An 8,814-nucleotide genomic window follows, 5' to 3' on the forward strand; every position below is an offset into this window, starting at 1 on the left:
ACAAGACCGCCTAGCACGTTCTGAGCAGGCGTAGCAATGCGGCCCCAACCCCAGCCCTCGCAAAATAGCAAAATTAGTGCTTCGCGTACATAACTACGCTCTCGAAATACCATGGGCACAGGGGGAGGGGCACCATCACGGCACACCCAAAACATGGCTTAAACTGTACTAGGGGTTGCCGAATTCTTTCTTTATCTTCTCTTACTTTCAGGACTCCATACTTCGGACGACCTGTTCGGCAATTCAAATGCCGCACAAACAATGCAAGAACCAGGGACGCAGACAAGCTAGGCCGCATTATGGAACTCCCAGGTGGTCTCTATCACGAGCAGTATACCTATTTTGCATACAATTCCGCGGCCTGCCCCTGGACCAGACATGTTAAATAGTCCAACCTTTTGCTTATCGCGCTATTTGTGTCATTCTGCTTCGATCGCAACATTTTTAATAAACAACGCATAGCTTTTATCTATTTTTGCATTACCTTTTTTATGAATATATGTTCATTAATGACATGTTGCACCCGTACACTGTGGTACGGCAAATAAGCCAGGGGCTTCAGTACCCCTCAATATGGTGTGAGAACTCCGAACACTTTAACAAGTGCGCACCCCGAACTTATAGCATTATATGCATCGGCTCCGAATCATGTCTGGGGTCAATAGTTGGGTTTTCCCGGCTCCTATGTTTTGGTGCCTTACGTTCCGCTATATCGGCTCAGGTAGCACTAGGAAAACTACTGCAATTCTGCCCCAGTTGAGCTGGGCTGAGCACCTCAGTAGAGAAAGCTAAAACTGACTGTCATGATGAAGCGAGAGACCGGTCGCTGTTCGAGAGGTTTTTCGAGTCCCTAAAGACTTATGCCGCTTAGAACGAGGAACCGACCTTGTACGGCCAAGGCGTGGATAGCGCCCCGAACTCGGTCTTCAGAATACTAGGGTGATCAATTATAATATAGCGGGGTTTTTACGCCCCAAACTACGGATGTCGTGTTCTCCACAGGGATATAGAGCTTCGAAGCACACATTCAAAACATTCAAAACAAATAAACAGATGAATTAGACCGTAGTGACAACAAGAAGCCACTGGAACAAGGTAAAACAAAATAATATGCAGCAAAGGTAAAGGGTTCAGAAAAAGGACTTTCTCTCTTTTTTAGTGGTTTTCTTGTAATCAAACAGACAAGTAACACTAGCACATGGAAGATGGTTCAGACATCACACACAACTCATGCAACCAATTAAAGTGAGAGCATCTCACAGGAGAATAACTACTAACTTAATATCCAGCAAAGGGTCACAATAATTCAGCAAGGATACATGAGGGTTCAGCAAAGGTGCACAGGTAACAGAGTAAATTTAAGACCCAACAGTTCATATATTCAGAGCACAGGAACAAGAGAAGAGAGAGGTTCAGAGCCTATGGGTCTTGATGGTCTTCGATTCAAAGCTGTAGATGTTGCATTCGAAGAAGAGTAGAAGCAGAGGCACGTTGGAGACAATCTTGCGTGGAGCACCAGAAGGCCTGAAACCCCTGGCCTCTGGTCGATCCTCTCCCTCTCAGCAGCGAGGAAGAGGAGAGAAGGAGTGGCAGAGATCGTCGGTGCGGGAGGTCACAGCAGCAGGAGTTGGAGCTGAGTAGCGGCGGTCGATCTTGAGGTTGGAGACGAGGAAGTGCAGCAGATCGGCGTCGTCGTTGAAGAGGAGTGGTGGATCGCCGGTCAGATCAGGGCAGCTTCGTGGTCGATCGGGCACCACCGCCAGTCTCCCGGCACCCTCTTCTCCCCCTCTCTCCTTCGATCTAGTTCTTCTGCTGGTTCCCCTCGATCTGGTGGTGGGTGAGTAGCGAGGAGGGCGAGAGAAGGGAGTCTTCCTGATCTGTTTTTCTTCGTTGGTGTGGTCTGGTCTCTCTCCTCTCCCTTTCAAGCTGGTGTTATGATCAGCCACTGGAGGAGCCAGCCACACGTGGAGTCAGACACCATGTCTGGTGTGTCGCGCTAGGCCCCAGCTCCTCTGGTTCTTTTCGGTTTTGCCCCCTCCAGAACTGAACTCTTCTCCAAGTTGATCCCCGCTTTAGTGTTGCAAGCACTTTCGACAAAATTTGGGTGCCTAAACGCACCAGACCTGCAAAAATTGAATAAGTGTTGTAAAAATATCATAATAGGAATATTTCTGTAGGACTGAATACTTTATGAGTGATTACTGTGATCATATGTTTAATTTGTGACTCAAAAAGGCTAAAAATACTATATGCATAAATGTGCTATCAATTTCCCCCACACTCAAATTTTTGCTTGTCCTCAAGTAAAAAATGACGGTGACACAACTCACACTGCCTAGTAAAGATGCACTTTCTGATAGATAGTAATTCCGACAATACTGGAACTAAGCAAATGTACTCTACTGAAGCTAAATTGTGATAAGCAATATTTTATAACACATTGTAAATGTTCCAAGTCAATGGCCTTGAGTCAAAGTGAATCCTAATAATCAAGAGCTGGCTCTGTCTTCAGCCCTGAGATAAGCTGGGACCCCAAAATCAATTAGAAAAACAAGTTACTTATTGAATTTAAAGCACAAGTGATGATATTATATCAGTCTCACCAAAGGAGCATACCACCGATCCCGAGAACATGGTATACACCTGACTCGACCAAATTATTAGTATAATTTTTTATTATCTCCCCAAAGGAACATACCACCGATCCCGAGAACATGGTATACACCTGGTTCGACAAATTATTAGTATATGTTTTTTGTTATTATCTCCCCAAAAGGAACATACCACCGATCCAGAGAACATGGTATACACCTGGTTCGACAATAATAGCATTTTTATACAATTTTTTTACGGTCCGATCTACCAGATTTCACAAGCCACCGATCCAGGGAACATGACATGCTACTGTAAGTCGATCGGACTTAAATTATTATAAATATATTATTTATTTATACGAAAATTACTTAGCTAAAGTAAAACAGGAGTAACTGAAAGAGAAATCCATAGCTAATAGCACTGTTTTTCACAGACTACAGATCCAGAGATCATAGTTACTACTTAAGTGCCACCAGCTACTTAGCTTAACTTGGGACAGTCAGACACAATACATCAATTCATCAGTAGGTTTCACTTGGACTCAAGGCATTCCCATTGAACATTTACATGGAGGTATAAAGTATTCATTATCACAATTTACCATAAGAAGAATACATCTGCATAGTTTTAGTATTAAGAGAATCAACAATCTTCTTGGGGTGAATCCTACTTTGCAGTGATGAGTAACGTGTCACAATGCAGAAAAAGAAAGATTTTCAATGCAAATAAATGCCAGTCCTCATACTGAATTTTCTAAAGGTTGCTTCAAGTGGAACAGAATCACCTGGTATTTGTATAATCTTCTCCCCTAGTTTCTTCTCTCCACTCTTCTCTGTTTGTGTTCCCTGTTTGTGCTCCCGCTGCCTTTATTCGCTGAAAAAGAAAGACATAAACACATAAAAACTTTTCTATGAACACTAAATAAGTAAAAGAACTTATTAAAGATTTAGGTTGCCTCCTGAAAAGCGCTTGTTTTAGGTCTTTAGCTCGACCATGTCTCTTCAGTGGGATCAGAGTCCTGCAGGGATTGACACCACCTCTTGGCTCCCCTCACCTTCTTGAATTTCCTTCTCCAGGTCTTGATCTTCGCTTGCATTCTCATCTTCAGAAATCAGAGGTGTGTCTCCAAGGACATAGGGCTTTAGTCTCTGGCCGTTTACAAGGAAGAGACCTCCAGAAGTACTTTGCACTTGGATAGCACCACTTTTCAGAATCTTCTTCACCTTGCAAGGGCCATACCATCTTGACTTGAATTTACCGGGAAATAAATGAAACCTAGTATCGTAGACCAATACCAACTGTCCAAGATGAAATTCTTTCCTCAATATATGCTTATCATGCTAGATCTTGGTCTTTTCTTTGTAGATTCTTGCACTCTCGTAAGAGTCAGCTCTCAGTTCTTCCATTTCACAAAGTTGAAGTTTTCTATGATTTCCTGCTGTATCAAGGTCCATATTGAGTTTCCTTAGTGCCCATTGAGCTTTGTGTTCAAGTTCAACGGGTAGATGGCATGCTTTTCCATATATTAGCCTGAATGGTGACATTCCAATTGGTGTTTTATAGGCTGTCCTATATGCCCACAGTGTGTCTGGTAATTTCAGTACCCAGTCAGACCTTGACTTCGATACTACCTTCTCCAGAATGGCCTTTATTTCTCTATTAGACAACTCCACTTGTCCATTTGCTTGTGCGTGATATGGAGTTGTAATTCTGTGATTATGAACTCCATATATTGCTAAGAGAGATTCTAGTTGGGAGTTGTTGAAATGTGTTCCTCCATCACTGATAACAATCCGTGGCACACCAAATCTTGGAAAGATCACTTGCTTGAATAAATTGCAAACTGACTTGGAATCAGCATTGACGGTTGGTACAGCCTCAACCCATTTTGACACATAGTCCACTGCCACCAATATGTATTTGTACCCTTTTGATGGTGGCAAGGGTCCAACATAGTCAATTCCCCATACATCAAAGAGCTCTACTTCAAGAATTCCTTTTTGAGGCATCTCTTGCCTTTTTGAAATCTTTCCAGTTCTCTGACAAGGATCACAAGCTTCAATATAGGAATGTACATCCTTGAATAAAGTTGGCAATAAAATCCTGCTTGCAAAATTTTTGCTTGAGTCTTTCGAGTACTTGCATGACCTCCATAAGGGGATGAATGACAATGATAGATCACACTTTTAGCTTCACTTTCCGGCAAGCATCTTCGAACAATACCATCAGCACAATGCTTGAATAAGTAAGGTTCATTCCAAAAGAAGTACTTCATATCTGATAGGAATTTCTTCTTCTTTTGATACCCAAAATCTGTAGGAACTTTGTTACAGACCAGATAATTAACTATATCTACGTACCATGGTGTATAGTTTTGTATACTAGTCACTTGCATAAGATTGATCCCAGGTGAAACATCATTGATTGGTAAGGAGTCTACTGCATTGTTTTGCAATCTCGAGAAGTGATCTGCCACAACATTTTCAGCTCCTTTCTTGTCCTTGATTTCCATATCAAATTCTTGAAGCAAGAGTATCCATCTAATTAACCTTGGCTTGGCTTCTTTCTTGCTGAGTAGATATCTTATTGCAGCGTGGTCTGTGTAAACTACACAATGAAATCCCACAAGATATTGCCTGAATTTGTCAAAGGCATACACTACTGCCAACAATTCCTTTTCGGTGGTTGTGTAATTAGCTTGAGCATCATCAAGTGTTTTGCTAGCATAGTATATTACATGCAAATCTTTTCCTTTTCTTTGTCCAAGTACTGCACCTACAGCAAAGTCGCTTGCATCACACATTATCTCAAATGGTAATTCCCAGTCAGGGGGTTGCACTACTGGAGCAGTGACCAATGCTTCCTTGAGCAAGTTGAAGGATTTTTCACATTCTGCATCGAAGTTGAACTTTACATCATTGTTTAGGAGATTAGTGAGGGGTTTGGCTATCTTGGAGAAATCCTTTATGAATCTTCTATAGAACCCAACATGTCCCAAAAAGCTCCTCACTCCCTTCACATTTACAGGTGGTGGGAGTTTTGATATTACTTCAACTTTTGCTGGATCAACCTCAATTCCTCTTTTAGATACCAAATGTCCCAAAATAATTCCTTCCCTTACAAGAAACTGACACTTCTCCCAGTTTAGGACTAGGTTGTGTTCTGAACACCTCTGAAGAACTGCTGCTAGATTATTCAAGCAATCTTCATAACTTTTTCCAACAACTGTAATATCATCTATGAACACCTCCACTTTGATTCCTATCATATCAGAGAATATAGAGAGTACAAACCTTTGAAATGTTGGAGGTGCATTACAAAGTCCATAAGCTAGTCTTTTGTACGCAAATGTTTCGTATGGGCAAGTGAAAGTTGTTTTATCTTGATCATCCGGATGAATTGGGATTTGCAAGAATCCTGAATACCCATCTAAGCAACAGAAATATTCATGCCTAGCAAGCCTTTCCAGCATTTGGTCAATGAAAGGTAAAGGAAAATGGTCCTTCCTCGTTACTTCATTTAACTTTCTGAAATCATTGACCATTCTCCATCCTGTGATAGTCCTACTAGGAATCGTTTGCCCTTGTTCGTTTTCAATGACAGTTATTCCTCCTTTTTTGGGCACCATGTGAATGGGACTCACCCACTCGCTGCCGAAATTGGGTAAATGATATCAGCAGAAAGCAATTTAAGAATCTCCTTTTTCACAACCTCTTGCAAATGGGGATTTAACCTTCTTTGATTTTCCCTAATTGGCACACTGCTTTCTTTCAAGTAAATCCTATGAGAGCAGACAGCGGGATTTATCCCTTTCATATCATCAATCGAATATCCAATAACATCCTTGTACTTTTGCAAAACTACTTGAAGCCCTTTTATTTGCGTTTCCGTCAACTCACTGTTTACGATAATTGGCCACTGGTTTTCATTATCTAAGAATGCATACTTCAAACTTTCTGGAAGTTGTTTCATTTCTATTTGCCTTGGTTGCATCTTCTCTAATGACCATGCACTACTTTCCAACATGCTCACAGGTCCGATTTCCTCATATGTAATTTCACTATTGTCCTCCTTAACTACTTCACAACAATTACTTCCATACCTCTCTTCATAACCTTCTTCCATACATTTCTGTAATGTATCAATTCTGTAGTAGTGTTCTTCTCTTTGCGGGACATGTGTTGCATGCTTCATGTCAAACTCCACCTTTTCATTTCCGAACCTCAGGCTCAATTTAGCTTCTTGGACATCAATAAGTGCACCAGTTGTGGCCAAAAATGGTCTTCCAAGAATCGTAGCCTCACTCTTGTCCTCCATATCTAGCACTACAAAGTCAACCGGATAAGCAAACTTCCCAATTTTGATTGGAACATCCTTAATAATTCCAACAGGTTGCCTATATGTTCTGTCGGCTAACTGAAGAGTTATGGCTGTTGGATTTAATTCTCCCAAGAACATCCTTTTGCTAAATGAATGTGGTAACACACTAACACTTGAGCCCAAGTCACACAGAGCACTGTAAGTTTTGTTTCCATCACACATGGTACACAAAAGCTTCCTGGATCATCCAATTTTTCAGGCATGGAATTCTGAATTATTGCACTGCATTCCTTTGGTAGAGTCACTACTTCTAGCTCAGACATGCTTCTTTTCTTTGTTAGCAATTCCTTGAAATATTTGGCATACATTCGAACATGCAAGACAGCTTCAAGAATAGGAATAGTAATCTGAACTCCCTTCATAGTTTCCAAGAATTTGGCAAATTGCTTATCATCTTTGGGTTTGTTGAACCGCTCAGGAAAAGGAATGTTGTTGGTTGTTATTGCTTCCTCTAGCAAAGGCTCAGCTCTTGTTTGAAAACCAGGAAATTCGACTTTAGTTTCAATTCAGTTATCAACTTCTTTCTCCTTTATTTTCTCCGATGATGTTGAAGGTGGAGTTCCGGATGAACTTGGCCTCATAGCAGGAGGCACATATGTCTTCGGAATAGGAAGTAAAGGTCCTGTCATAGCTCCACTCCTTGTAGTCACTACATCAACTAAAGATATTGCCCCACAGTGAGCTTTCGGGTTTGGAATTGGTTGAGCAGGCAGCCTTGCTTCATTTTCTCCCACCATACTATCCATTTTGCTCACAAGCATCTTAACAGAATCCTTTAAGCCATTAACTTCATTTGTCATCTTGTTCATCAATTCCAACTGCATCTTCATGATTTCCTCCATTCCATTTGACTGAACATTTTGTTGTTCATTATGCCTCGACACTTGAAATTGACTTGGATGATTTGGTGGTCGATTTCCTTGTACTGTCGATCCACTTGCATATGACTGATTATTCTTGTATGACAAGTTTGGATGGTTCCTCCAAGAAGGATTATAGCTGTTTGAGAATGGACCTTGACCTTGGGCATAACTTACTTCTGAAACTGATGATCCAATTGCTGAATAAAAGGTACATTCTGTTGAAGGATGACCTGCTTGGCCACATACATCACACATTTGAGGCACACTTACTGAAGCTACAGATGTACCGATGCAATTTGACATGATACTATCCATCTTCTTGTTCAAGATGTCAATCTGAGCCGCCATGCTATCATTTGTAGACACATTATACACACCAGGATGTGGTGGTGCTATTTCTCTTTCACTTGACCATTGGAAATGATGAGACGCCATACTTTCAATCAATGCAAAAGCTTCATCAAGGGTTTTGTTCATAATTCCTCCTCCAGCAGCAGAATCGACAAAAGCTCTGGTCTGAGTGGACAGCCCTTTGTAAAAGGTTTGTAACACCAGCCATCTTTCTAAACCATGATGAGGACACATTCTGATTAAAGAGTTGAATCTTTGCCATGTGTCATACAAACTCTCTCCATCATATTGAGTAAACCTTGTTAACTTGTCCCTATATTCAGCAGCTTTTGTTGGTGGAAAGTATCTCTCAAGAAATGTCTGCAATAAAGTCTCCCAAGTATCCTTCAGATGTCCAGGCAAGGAGTGAAGCCATACTCTTGCTCCATCTCTCAAGGAAAATGGGAATAGTGATAATCTGATAGCACTCGGTGAAACTCCATTTTGCTTGAGGGTGTTACAATACTCCAAGAAAGTCCTGATATGCTCATGGGGGTCTTCTAAAGCTGTTGCACCAAATCTGGACTGTTGTACCATGTTAATCAGAGCAGGCTTCAATTCAAAATTATTCGCCTGAATAATTGGT

General features: G+C 41.2%; 1 non-coding gene across 1 annotated transcript; it reads left to right on the top strand.

Annotated features, from left to right (window-relative positions):
- Positions 1-8,403: 8,403 nt before the first annotated feature.
- On the top strand, positions 8,404-8,510 carry LOC123088879 (small nucleolar RNA R71). Its single transcript, XR_006442141.1, has one exon. It is a non-coding gene; the product is annotated as a small nucleolar RNA R71 (small nucleolar RNA).
- Positions 8,511-8,814: the final 304 nt, after the last annotated feature.

The sequence above is a fragment of the Triticum aestivum genome, chromosome 4A (genome assembly GCF_018294505.1).
Source record: "Triticum aestivum cultivar Chinese Spring chromosome 4A, IWGSC CS RefSeq v2.1, whole genome shotgun sequence".
In the NCBI taxonomy this organism is placed as follows: domain Eukaryota; kingdom Viridiplantae; phylum Streptophyta; class Magnoliopsida; order Poales; family Poaceae; genus Triticum; species Triticum aestivum.